The sequence below is a fragment of the Neophocaena asiaeorientalis genome, unplaced genomic scaffold (genome assembly GCF_003031525.2).
Source record: "Neophocaena asiaeorientalis asiaeorientalis breed wild unplaced genomic scaffold, Neophocaena_asiaeorientalis_V1.1 scaffold249, whole genome shotgun sequence".
Classification (NCBI taxonomy): Eukaryota; Metazoa; Chordata; class Mammalia; order Artiodactyla; family Phocoenidae; genus Neophocaena; species Neophocaena asiaeorientalis.
The window spans coordinates 6,417,757-6,431,801 of NW_020172625.1; positions in this window are offsets into that span (position 1 = coordinate 6,417,757).

A 14,045-nucleotide genomic window follows, 5' to 3' on the forward strand; every position below is an offset into this window, starting at 1 on the left:
CTAGATAAATATTTTTTTCTGATTGTTTTTAAGATTATTTTTCTTTAGTACAGATAATGTCATAACAAAATACTAGAGTATATCTATATTGCATTGATGTTATCCATTTCAAGAATTTCATTGGTTTACTACAAATATTCAATCTTTCACAATTTTGGTTTTCAGTTTCCTTTAATTTCTCACACCTGGGAATTTCTTTAATGTGCTCAACAATGTACGTAAAAGATAATTTTGTCATATTTTTGCTGTCATTTCTAGGTGTTTACATGTCTTGGGAGGTTTGTCATCATCAACTTACTTTAAGCCATACAATGGAATAAATCGGGAGAGTCTGTAACTAAGCTCTTGCCTCATTTTGTTTGTATGTGAGCAAACCCACTTTGTACTCATTCTGTCATCACAGGAAAGGCATAGAATTTCCATATGACATGGTGAGCTGCTTTCTGTAGCTGTCCTTGTCACAAGGAGATGTGTTTGTTCTATATAATAGATAATCTTCAGGAGATGTCAGAAGTCACTAAATTTGCCTTCAGTTGTCTGGCTTTTTTATCCCCACACCATGCCTAGTGCCCCAGTTTCATTTGTTGTTAACTTGCTTCCTTTGTTGTCTTACTCATTCTGCTCCCCAGGTTTTTCTCTGACCTCCGAATGGGCCTCAATCCTGGCTAAGTTTTTCTGATACATGTTATAACATGAGTGAACCTCAGAACGTTATGATGAGTGAATGAAGCCAAACATAACAGATGCAGTATTGTGTAATTTCATGTATTTAAAATGTCCAGAAAAGGCAAATCTATAGATAAAGAAAATATTAGATTAGTGGGTGCCTGAGGCTGGGGATGGTAATGAGGATTGTTTGAAAAAGCATGAAGGATCTTTCTGGAATGAAGTGAATGTTTAAAATAATTGTGGTGTTGATTGAACAATATTTCTGGTAAATTCATCAGAGATACTGAATTGTACAGTTACAACGGATGACTGTTACAGTATGTAAATTATACCTCAAAAAAGCTATCTAAGAAAAACAAAGGTAAGACTTCCCAAATACTCTGTTTTCTCTGACCTGAAATGTGGAGTTGAAACCTGGAAGTGCAGCACCTTTACTGCCATCATGACAAGAAAAGCTACATGCTAACTGGGGTCAAAGTGAAGACAAGGAGTCTTGTTCATTATTGGCATAGTCTCCATCAGGACTTCTTTTATTTGTGAAAACAAGTATATGTTTTTCATTTCATTTTCTAATATATATTGTTTGTATATCCATATTTGTTTTTAACCATTTGAGTAGTATTCCATTGCTTGATGTCCCACAGTTTATTCATTCACAAGTTGAAGAACAAGCGGGGTTGTTTCCTGTTTTGACAGTTATGAACAAAGCCGCTATAAATATTTGCAAACAGATTTGCTGTGAATATAAATTTTCATTTCTCTTGGAGTGGGATTCCTAGTAAATGTATCTTTAACTTTGCAAGAAACTGCCAGCTTGTTTTCTAAAGTAGTTGTTTAATTTTCCATGTCCCTAGCAGTGTATGAGCATTCCATTCCAATTATCCTGTATCCTCTCCACAACTTGGTATTCTCTTTTCTTTTTCTTTTTTAAGACCATTTTATTGGATGCATAGTGGTATTTTAATGGAGTTTTATTTCTAATTTCCTAGTGATAAATGATGTTGAGTGTCATTTCCAGTCTTTAGCTACTCTAAATGATACTGCAATATTGAGGTAATATTCAAAATACTTAACAACTACCAGTACGACGTGGGCACCAACCAATAATTACAGACACAGGGCAGACCAATCAGAGCAGATGTTAGCTGTACACAACAGTTTGGGCATAACTGGATCTACTAGTCAGCATCAGCCCAGCATATATCATTTCACATGGTTGTGAACACAATTATGGGATAATTTCTGGATGGAGAATTGAGAGGGAAAATGACAATTGCATTTATAATTTGGTTACTCTTTTTTGCTGAATTTCCTTTTATAGTTGAAATATCACTTAAACACTGCTTTAACAGAGGAGCCTATCTGCTCCCTCACATACTTGGTATTACAGTGAGATTGAACTTCTGGTTCTTTGACAATCTGTCAGGTGAAAACTGGTCAGAGAAGTTTCAATTTGTATTTTTCTTATAATGATTGAGATTACATTTGCATACAATTAGTCATTTGAATTGTCTTTTCTGCAAATTATTGGTGCTTTTATTGTCTGGTTTTTTTTTCTAATTCATAGTATTTTTGTTATGGGCTTGTAACAAGTCTATATTATATGTGTAAAAATTAGCTCATAGTGATATGATTTGTAAGCCATTTTTTCTAGTTTTCAGTTTGCCTTTTGGTGTTGTTTATTGTGAGTTTTCCTGTGAAAACTTTCAAAAATGTAGTCAAATTAGTCAGTATTTTCTTTTGTGGCTTATGGATTTATGTCATATTTAGAAAGATTTTTCACATTCTGAGATTAAACTTTTAATCCTCCCAAATTTTCTTTTAGTGCTATTATTGTCCTTTTTGATATTTAAATATTTGATTCAGGTAGAATTTATCCTTATGTAAGTGTGAAGTGTGGATTAAACTATTTTGCCCATAGAGCTATTTATTTTTCCGAGTACCATTAATTGAAAAACTCTTCCCTCACTACTTTGAAATATCGTCTTTATCATAATAAGAAACATAATTATTAGGTGTATTGAAGTCAATTGGACTTTTGATTTTGTTCCATTGCTCATTGCTGTATCATCTACAGATGTGACGATAATGCATATTTTAACTATTGTAGCTTTAAATATATATTTTGACCACTTAGGAAAATTTCCTCTCATTTCTCTCTCTGTCTCTTTCTCTCTCTCTCTCTCTCTCTCACACACACACACACACACACACACACACACACACACACATTTTTCTAGCTGTTCTTGCCTGTCTTTATAATCAACTTTCCTAGTTCTAAAACCAATCATCATGTTTTTTCATTAGGATACCATTAAATTTATTGATTAAATTATGGTGAATTGACATCTTTATAAGGTTGAGGGTTTTTGCCTAGGAAATGATGTAACTTTCAATTTGTTCAAGGTTTCTTTTATCTCTTAGACACTTCATCTGTTTTTCTATTTGTGTGGATTTTCTAAAAGTTTATTCTTAAGAATTTTATTTATTATTGTTTTCCTATTATAAATTGGGCATTACTTATTTTATTACTTCTACAGGGTTGATGATTTTTGTATATATGAAGATTATTATTTTCTGTGTACTGGCATTATATTCTGTCATCTCATTGACTAACATTTTGTTTATGATGCTTTTGAAGTTGGCTTTCTTGGGTTTCCCAGGCAGCTAGAAATTTATCTGTAAGTAATTGATTTTCCTCTTTCTTTTCAACTAATTTTACATATTATTCATTTTCCTTCTTTAATTTTATTGGTTAGATCACTCAGAACAATAGCAAACGGTGGCCATTTTAGTGGAAATTCTTGTATAAATGGGTACATGCCTAATGTTTTCCCATTTAAAATTGATGCTGTCCTTGAAATTTTAGATGTTAAAGAAACATATATATATATATACATATGTTCCTATTTATTAATTATGTTTAAGAAAAATGTGGAGATGTAGACTTTTATCAAATGATTATTTAACATTGATAGACATTAATAAGTTCTTTTTTTTCTTATATCTATTCATATTGTAATTTATATTAATAGGTATTCTAATATTGAACCATGTTTGATTTATGAAATATGCTTCTATTGCTCATAGCAGATTATTATTATTTAAATGTTCTGTGGATTCTCTTTGCCAATGTTTTCTTTAGGTTTATTTTCATTGATATTCATGAGTGGCATCAGTTAGTAGTTTTGTATTTTTAGATTGTTTTTGCTGGGCATTGGTAACAATATTATATCTTACTTATAATAATGTTTTAGAAGAAATTTTTCTTTCTCTGTGGTCTTAAACATAAAAAAATGAGACTACCTTTTATTTTATGATTTAGTAGAGTTCTGTTGTGAATCTTCCTTGACCTGATGTTTTCTATGATTTGTTCTCTGAAAACTTTATTTGCTTCTGTTGACTCCTACACCCACCTCAAGGTTAATTGGATTATTTAGATCTTCCGTTATTCTGGAGTCTTTTTTGATGCATTTTGAATTATTGAATCCAAGTTTTCAAATTAATTTGCATAGAGTTAATATTCCCTTATGGCTCTTTTAATTCCCTCAGTTTCTTTAGTTATCTTCTGTTTGGTATTTTTTATTTCCTCTTTCACTTCCCTCTGTTCTCTAGTTATTTGCATATTAAGATTAAATAATAATTTAAATATGTTTTTTCATCTTTAAAATCACTAGCTTTTAGATTTAAGGTTTTTAACTTTTTATGTTTTTTGCTAACTCAGTAGTTTTTGTTTTCATTAGATTTTGTCTCTGCTTTCATTTTTGAGTTAGATGTCTATATAACTTATTTTCATTACTTAATAACATAAATATTTAGCACTATGAATTTTCCTCTGAGCATTGTTTCATGTGTAGCCCATGAGTTTTAGTCACAGGTTTTTTTGGGCTTTTTTACAGTAGTTGTTTAAAGACATACCTGGAAAATTTCCAGGTAAGAGTTTTAAATTTCTAGTGTTTTAATTTTCTATTTTTTTAATTGTCATCACATAACGTTGTTAGTACTCTTTTATATTTATTTTATGACCCAATGAAAGTCAGCTTTTATGACTGTTTCATGAGTCCTTTCATGAGATATATATGTTGTATATCTACAACATATCTACAATATATCTCAATTAAATACACTTTACATATTATATTCTAGTTTTTAATGCCATTTATAAAACATTTCTGGGTTGCCCACCTCTGGACGCAGTGTAGAGTTGTGTCTCTCTGCCCTCACCTTGTGGTTGGGTGAGACAATGAAATGAATTGTACACAAAAGTGACATGTGCCATGTAATTGCTGGTGAGATATTCCAGAGTGTTCTTTTCCCATCAGACACAACAGTTGGCAATGTTGAAGACTGAAGCTAATCTGCTATCCTGTGTCCCTTAGTGAGTACTCTGAGCAGAGACTTCTTCTAATCCTTGAAGACATGTGGTGAAAGCAGGAAATAAATATTTGTAATTTTAAGACATTGGGATCGGGGTACTGTTCGTTATTGCAGCTAAACCAAGCCAATATTGATTGAATTATCTTTCATAATGTTACTTACTTTTGTTCACTTGATTGATCATTGTTAGGAGAGTTGCAGTCTTTGTCTCCTGATGTGTCTGTCAGTTTCTACTTGAATCTAGTATAGTTTTTGTTTTATTAAGACTGATGCCAAAGTAACTAGCATCTAGGTTGTAATAACTGCTATATTGTCATAATTAATTGCACTATTTAGCATTATAAAATCATCTCTTTTGTTTCACTTAGTGCCTTATCGCATGTTTTAAGCTCAGTTAAGATAGCAACACATGGGCTTCCCTGGTGGTGCAGTGGTTGGGAGTCTGCCGATGCAGGGGACACGGGTTTGTGCCCCCGTCCAGGAAGATCTCACATGCCGCGGAGCAGCTGGGCCCGTGAGCCATGGCCGCTGAGCCTGCGCATCCGGAGCCTGTGCTCCACAACAGAAGGGGCCACAGCAGTGAGAGGCCTGCGTGCCGCAAAAAAAAAAAAAAAAAAAAGATATCAACACATGATTTATTTTTATTTGTTCTTATTTGTTAGATCCTTTTGACCCTCTTTTTGTTTACAACATTTCTAGGTCACAAAGTTTTTAGGTATGTTTTTTCCATAAGGCAAAGAATATGGGGAATTTAGAGCATTTTTGCATAAACGTCCAAAAGAAAAATATTACTGTTAGCTCAGTCTTACGGTATTTTGAGATTTCCATTTTTTAAACAGATTTTAAAATATTGCTCAATGTATAACCACTTTGTTTTTTTCCTGAGAGTTAAGAAAGTTTTTATTTTCTTCTAGTGGTTAACTTTATTATATTATATTATTATATAATATCTGTTATATTGTATTATGTTCTTAAGGATAAACACACATACACAATGTGTAGACATATGGGGTTTTTTCTTTGGTTTTTTACTTTTCCATGAGAAAGTGATTAAATTTGCATGTTTCTTCCTTCTTACCTTCTTATTTCCCTCCACAGCCATTTATTTCTTGTTTGTTATATATTTTTTTCCAATACAAGAAATTTATGTATTTACTTATTTATTTTAACATCTTTACTGGAGTGTAACTGCTTTAAAATGGTGTGTTATTTTCCGCTTTTTAACAGAGTGAATCAGCTATACATGTACATATATCCCCATATCTCCTCCCTCCCTCTTGTGTCTCCCTCCCACCCCTCTAGGTGGTAACAAAACACAGAGCTGATCTCCCTATGCTATGTGACTGCTTCCCACTAGCTATCTATTTCACACTGGGTAGTGTGTATATGTCCATGCCATTCCCTCACTTCGTCCCAGCTTATTACCCTTCCCACTCCCTGTGTCCTCAAGTCCATTCTCTATGTCTACATCTTTAATCCTATCTTGGCCCTAGTTTCTTCATAACCTTTCTTTTTTAGATTCCATATATATGTGTTAGCATATGGTATTTATTTTTCTCTTTCTGACTTACTTCACTCTGTATGACAGACTCTAGGTCCATCCACCTCACTACAAATAACTCAATTTCATTTCCTCTTATGGCTGAGTAATATTCCATTGTATATACATGCCACATCTTCTTTATCCATTCATATGTCAATGGACACATAGGTTGCTTCCATGTCCTCGCTGTTGTAAATAGACCTGCAATGAACATTGTGGTACATAACTCTTTTTGAATTATGGTTTTCTCAGGGTATATGCCCAGTAGTGGGATTGCTTGGTCATATGGTAGTTCTATTTTTAGTTTTTTAGGGAACCTCCATACTGTTTTCCATAGTGGCTGTATCAATTTATATTCCCATCAACAATGCAAGAAGGTTCCCTTTTCTCCACACCCTCTCCAGCATTTATTGTTTCTAGATTTTTTGATGATGGCCATTCTGACTAGTGTGAGGTGGTACCTCAATGTAGTTTTGATTTTCATTTCTCTAATGATTAGTGATGTTGAGCATTCTTTCATGTGTTTGTTGGCAATCTGTATATCTTCTTTGGAGAAATGTCTACATAGGTCTTCTGCCCATTTTTGGATTGGGTTGTTTGTTTTTTTGATGTTGAGCTGCATGAGCTGCTTGTAAATTTTGGAGATAAATCCTTTCTTAGTTGCTTCATTTGCAAATATTTTCTCCCATTCTGATGGTTGTCTTTTTGTCTTTGCTGTGCAAAAGCTTTTAAGTTTCATTAAGTCCCATTTTTTAATTTTTGTTTTTATTTCCATTTCTCTAGGAAGTGGGTCAAAAAGGATCTTGGTATGATTTATGTCATTGAGTGTTCTGCCTATGTTTTCCTCTAAGAGTTTTATAGTGTCTGGCCTTACATTTAGGTCTTTAATTGATTTTGAGTTTATTTTTGTGTATGGTGTTAGGGATTGTTCTAATTTCATTCTTTTACATGTACCTGTCCACTTTACCCAGCCCCACTTATTGAACAGGCTGTCTTTACTCCATTGTATATGCTTGCCTCCTTTATCAAAAATAAGTTGACCATATGTGCGTGGGTTTATCTCTGGGATTCCTATCCTGTTCCATTGATATATATTTTTGTTTTTGTGCCAGTACCATACTGTCTTAATTACTGTAGCTTTGTGGTATACTCTGAAGTCAGGGAACCTGTTTCCTCCAGCTCCATTTTTCTTTCTCATGATTGCTTTGGCTGTTCAGGGTCTTTTTTTTTTTTTTTTTTTTTTTTTTTTTTTTTGTTCAGGGTCTTTTGTGTTTCCATACAAATTGTGAAATTTTTTGTTCTAGTTCTGTGAAAAATGCCAGTGATAGTTTGATAGGGATTGCATTGAATCTGTAGATTGCTTTGGATAGTATAGTCATTTTCACAATATTGATTCTTCCAATCCAAGAACATGGTATAATCTCATCTCTCCATCTGTTGGTATCATCTTTAATTTCTTTCATCAGTGTCTTATAATTTTCTGCATACAGGTCTTTTGTCCCCGTAGGTAGGTTTATTCCTAGATATTTTATTCTTTTTGTTGTAATGGTAAATGGGAGTGTTTCCTTAGTTTCTGTTTCAGATTTTTCGTTGTTAGTGTATAGGAATGCAAGAGATTTCTGAGGATTAATTTTGTATCCTGCTGCTTTACCAAATTCATTGATTAGCTCTTGTCATTTTCTGGTAGAATCTTTAGTATCATGTCATCTGCAAACAGTGACAGCTTTACTTCTTTTCTGATTTGGATTGCTTTTATTTCTTTGTCTTCTCTGATTGTTGTGGCTAAAAGTTCCAAAACTATGTTGAATAATAGTGGTGGGAGTGGCCAACCTCATCTTATTTCCAATCTTAGTGGAAATGGTTTCAGGTTTTCACGGTTGAGAATGATGTTGGCCATGGGTTTGTCATATATGGCCTTTATTATGTTGAAGTAAGTTCCCTCTGTGCCTACTTTGTGGAGGGTTTTTATCATAAATGGGTGTTGAATTTTGTCAGAAGCTTTTTCTTCATCTATTGAGATGATCATATTGATTTTACCCTTCAATTTGTTAATATGGTGTATCACATTGATTTATTTGCATATATTGAAGAATCCTTGCATTCCTGGGATAAACCCCACTTGATCATGGTGTATGATCCTTTTAATGTGCTGTTGGATTCTGTTTGCTAGTATTCTGTTGAGGATTTTTGTGTCTATGTTCATCAGTGATATTGGCCTGTAGTTTTCTTTCTTTGTGACATCTTTTCTGGTTTTGGTATCAGGATGATGGTGGTCTCGTAGAATGAGCTCAGGAGTGTTCCTCCCTCTGCTATATTTTGGAAGAGTTTGTGAAGGACAGGTGTTAGCTCTTCTCTTAATGTTTGATAGAATTCTCCTCTGGAGCCATCTGGTCCTGGGTTTTTGTTTGTTGGATAATTTTTGATCACCGTTTCAATTTCAGTGCTTGTGATTGGTCTGTTTATATTTTCTGTTTCTTTCTGTTTCAATATCAGAAGGTTGTGCTTTTCTAAGAATTTGTCCATTTCCTTCCAGGGTGTCCATTTTATTGACATAGACTTTCTTGTAGTAATCTCTCACGATCCTTTGTATTTCTGCAGTGTCAGTTGTTATTCCTCCTTTTTCATTTCTATTTCTATTGATTTGAGCCTTCTCCCTTTTTTTCTTGATGAGATTGGTTAATGGTTTATCAATTTTGTTTATCTTGTCAACGAACCAGCTTTTAGTTTTATTAATCTTTGCTATTGTTTCCTTCATTTCTTTTTCATTTATTTCTGATCTGACCTTTATGATTTCTTTCCTTCTGCCAACATTGGGGTTTTCTTGTTCTTCTTTCTCTAATTGCTTTAGGTGTAAGGTTAGGTTGTTTATTTGCGATGTCTCTTGTTTCTTGTTGTAGGATTGTATTGGTCTAAACTTCCCTCTTAGAAGTGATTTTGCTGCATTGCATAGGTTTTGGGTTGTCGTGTTTTCATTGTCGTCTGCTTCTAGGTATTTTTTATTTCCTCTTTGATTTCTTCAGTGATCGCTTGGTTATTTACTAGTGTATTGTTTGGCCTCCATGTGTTTGTATTTTTTACAGATTTTTTTCCCTGTAATTGATATCTAGTCTCACAGTTTTGTAGTCAGAAGAGATACCTGATACAATTTCAATTTTCTTAAATTTACCAAGACTTGATTTGAGACCCAAGATATGACCTATCCTGGAGAATGTTCCATGAGCACTTGAGAAGAAAGTGTATTCTGTTGTGTTTGGATGGAATGTACTATAAATATTAATTAAGTCCATCTTGTTTAGTGTATCATTTAAACCTTGTGTTTCCTTATTTATTTTCCTTTTGGATGATCTGTTCATTGATGAGAGTGGTGTGTTAAAAATCCCCTCCTATGATTGTGTTAATGTCGATTTCCCATTTTTTGGCTGTTAGCATTTGCCTTATGTACTGAGGTGCCCCTATGTTGGGTGCGTAAATATTTACAATTGTTATGCCTTCTTCTTGGATTGATTCCTTGATCATTATGTAGTGTTCTTCTTTGTCTCTTGTAATAGTCTTTATTTTAATGTCTATTTTATCTGATATGAGAATTGCTGCTCTAGCTTTCTTTTGATTTCCATTTGCATGGAATATCTTTTTCCATCGCCTCACTATCAGTCTGTATGTGTCTGTAGTTCTGAAGTGGGTCTCTTGTAGACAGCATATACAAGTCTTGTTTTTGTATACATTCAGCCAGTCTGTGTCTTTTTGTTGGAGCATTTAATCCATTTACATTTAAGGTAGTTATCAATATGTATGTTCCTATTACCGTTTTCTTAATTGTTTTGGGTTTGTTATTGTAGGTCTTTTCCTTCTCTTGTGTTTCCTGCCTTTAACATTTGTTATAAAGCTAGCTTTCTGGTACTGAATTCTCTTACCTTTTGCTTGCCTGTAAATGTTTTAATTTCTCTGTCAAATCTGAATGAGACCCTTGCTGGGTAGAGTAATCTTGGTTGTAGGTTTTTCCCTTTCATCACTTTAAATATGTCCTGCCACTCCCTTCTGGCTTGCAGAGTTTCCGCTGTATATTCAGCTGTTAACCTTATGGGAATTCCCTTGTATGTTATTTTTCCCTTTCTGCTTTTAATATTTTTTCTTTGTATTTAATTTTTGTTAGTTTGATTAATATGTGTCTTGGTGTGTTTCTCCTTGGATGCATGCTGTATGGGACTCTCTGCACTTCCCGGACTTGGTTAACTGTTTCCTTTCCCATATTAGGGAAGTTTTCAACTATAATCTTTTCAAATATTTACTCAGTCCCTTTTTTTTCTCTTCTTCTGGGACCCCTATAATTCAAATGTTGTTGCATTTAATGTTGTCCCAGAGGTCTCTGAGACTGTCCTCAATTCTTTTCATTCTTTTTTCTTTATTCTGCTCTGCAGTAGTTATTTCCAGTATTTTATCTTCCAGGTCAGTTATCCGTTCTTCTGCCTCAGTTATTCTGGTATTGATTCCTTGTAGAGAATTTTAAATTTCATTTATTGTGTTGTTCATCATTGTTTGCTTGGTCTTTAGTTCTTCTAGGTCCCTTTTAAACATTTCTTGTATTTTCTCCATTCTGTTATCAAGATTTTTGGATCATCTTTACTATCATTACTCTGAATATTTTTCAGGTAGACTGCCTATTTCCCCTTCGTTTGTTTGGTCTGGTTGGTTTTTACCTTACTGCTTTATCTGCTGTGTGTTTCTCTGTCTTCTCAGTTTGCTTGTGTTTGTGGTCTCCTTTTCACAGGCTGCAGGTTTATAGTTCCCGTTGTTTTTGGTGTCTGCCCCCAGTGGCTAAGGTTGGTTCAGTCGGTTGTGTAGCCTTCCTAGTAGAGAACTGGTGCCTGTGTTCTGGTGGATGAGGCTAGATCTTTCTGGTGTTCAGGACCCTGTCCAGTTGTGTGTTTTGGGGCGTTGTGATCTTATTATGATTTTAGTCAGCCTCTCTTCTAATGGGTGGGGTTGTGTTCCTGTCTTGCTAGTTGTTTGACATGGGGTGTCCAGCACTGTAGCTTGCTGGTTATTGAGTGGAGCTGGGTCTTAGCATTGAGATGGAGATCTCTGGGAGAGCTTTCATTGTTTGGTATACATGGAGCCGGGAGGTCTCCGATGGACCAATGTCCTGACCTTGGCTCAGAGGCACAGACCTGACCCATGGCTGGAGCACCAAGACCCTGTCAGCCTCATAGCACAGAAGACAAGGGAGAATAAAAGAAAGAAAGAAAGAAAAAAATAAAATAAAATCGTTATTAAAATAAAAAAATTATTATTAAAAATAAGAAAATTGAAAAGTAATTTAAAAAAAGAAAGAAGAGGGCTTCCCTGGTGGCGCAGTCATTGAGAGTCCTCCTGCTGATGCAGGGGACACAGGTTTGTGCCCCGGTCCGGGAAGATCCCACATGCCACAGAGAGGCTGGGCCCGTGAGCCATGGCCACTGAGACTGTGTGTCTGGAGCCTGTGCTCCGCAACAAGAGAGGCCACGACAGTGAGAGGCCCGCGTACCACCAAAAAAAAAGAAGAGAGCAAGCAAAGCAAAAAACAGATTCAGCAATGATAACAAGCGCTAAAAACTATACTAAAAAGAACAAAAAACGGACTGACAGAACCCTAGGACAAATAGTAAAAGCCAAGCTATACAGACAAAATCACACAAAGAAGCATACACATACACACTCACAAAAAGTGAAAAAGGAAAAAAATACATATATATATATTTTTTGCTCCCAAAGTCCACCACCTCAATTTTCGGATAATTCATTGTCTATTCAGGTATTCCACAGATTCAGGGTACATCAGGTTGATTGTGGAGATTTAATCCGCTGCTCCTGAGGCTGCTGGTAGAAATTTCCCTTTTTCTTCTTTGTTTGCACAGCTCCTGGCGTTCAGCTTTGGATTTGGCCCTGCCTCTGCATGTAGGTCACCTGAGGGCATCTGTTTTTAGCTCAGACAGGACAGGGTTAAAGTAGCAGCTGATTAGGGTGCTCTGGCTCACTCAGGTCGGGGGGAGGGATGGGTAAAGTATATGGGGTGAGGCTGCCGAGGCAGAGGTCGGAGTGACATTGCATCAGCCTGAGGTGTGCCGTGTGTTCTCCCAGGGTAGCTGTCCCTGGATCACGGGACCCTGGCAAGGCGGGCTGCACAGGCTCCCGGGAGGGGAGGTGTGGATAGTGACCTGTGCTTATGCACAGGCTTCTTGGTGGCTGCAGCAGCAGCCTTGGCATTTTGTGCCCTTCTCTGGTATCCACACTGATAGCCGCGGCTCGCGCCCGTCTCTGGAGCTCATTTAGGCAGTGCTCTGAATCCCCTCTCCTTGCACACCCTGAAACAATGGTCTCTTGCCTCTTAGACTGGTCCAGAGTTTTTCCCAAACTCCATCCCAGCTACCTGTGGTGCACTAGCCCCCTTCAGGCTGTGTTCATGCAGCAAACCCCAGTCTTCTCCCTGGGATCTGACCTCCAGAGCCCGAGCCTCAGCTCTCAGCCCCCATCCTTCCTGGCCGGCGGTTGAGCAGACAAGCCTCTCGGGCTGGTGAGTGATGGTCGACACTGGTCCTCTGTGTGGGAATGTCTCCGCTTTGCCCTCTGCACCCCTCTTGCTGTGTTCTCCTCTGTGGCTCTGAAGCTTCCCCCTGCCACTCCCCCCGTCTCCACCAGTGAAGGGCCTTCCTAGTGTGTGGAAAGTTTTCCTCCTTCACAACTCCCTCCCAGAGGGGCAGGTCCCATCCCTATTCTTTTATCTCTGTGTTTTCTTTTTTGTTTTGCCCTACCCAGGTAATGGGAAGTTTCTTGCCTTTTGGGAAGTCTGAGGCTTTCTGCCAGCATTCAGTAGGTGTTCTGTAGGAGTTGTTCCACATGTAGATGTATTTTGATGTATTTGTGGGGAAGAAGTTTATCTACACGTCTTACTCTTCTGCCATCTTAAAGGTCCTCCCTGTTATATTTTCTTTCACAGTATTTTAGTGTTTAACCCTATAATTATATAAAAGCATAATTCCATTAATTACTTTGTAGGTTTGTGAATTATTTTTGACTTTCAGCAGAGTACTATCACTATGTCCAATCTTTGACTCCCAGTTTTTCTTAGTGTAATATTTCTTACCATAACTTCTCTTTTTATTAGTATTAAACTTAAGCAGATATTTACTAACATTGACTCAGAAATGCTTTGCGTTCTTTCATGGCTGGCTGTATTCTGTCCCTTAAAAAGAGTTCATGGGAACATTGTTCCCTCAGTTCTTGCGTGTGTACTTAAGACTGTTTGTTCCTTTTGTATTAGAATGAAAATTTAGCCAAGAAGAGAATTCTTCTTTTTTTTTCTTTAAAATTGTAGGTATTGCCTCACTGACTCCTAGCTTTTAACGTTGCTGTTGTTAAGTCACAGGACAGACTGATTTTTATCTTATAAATGCCTTTATTGTTATTATATTTAGAATCCTTG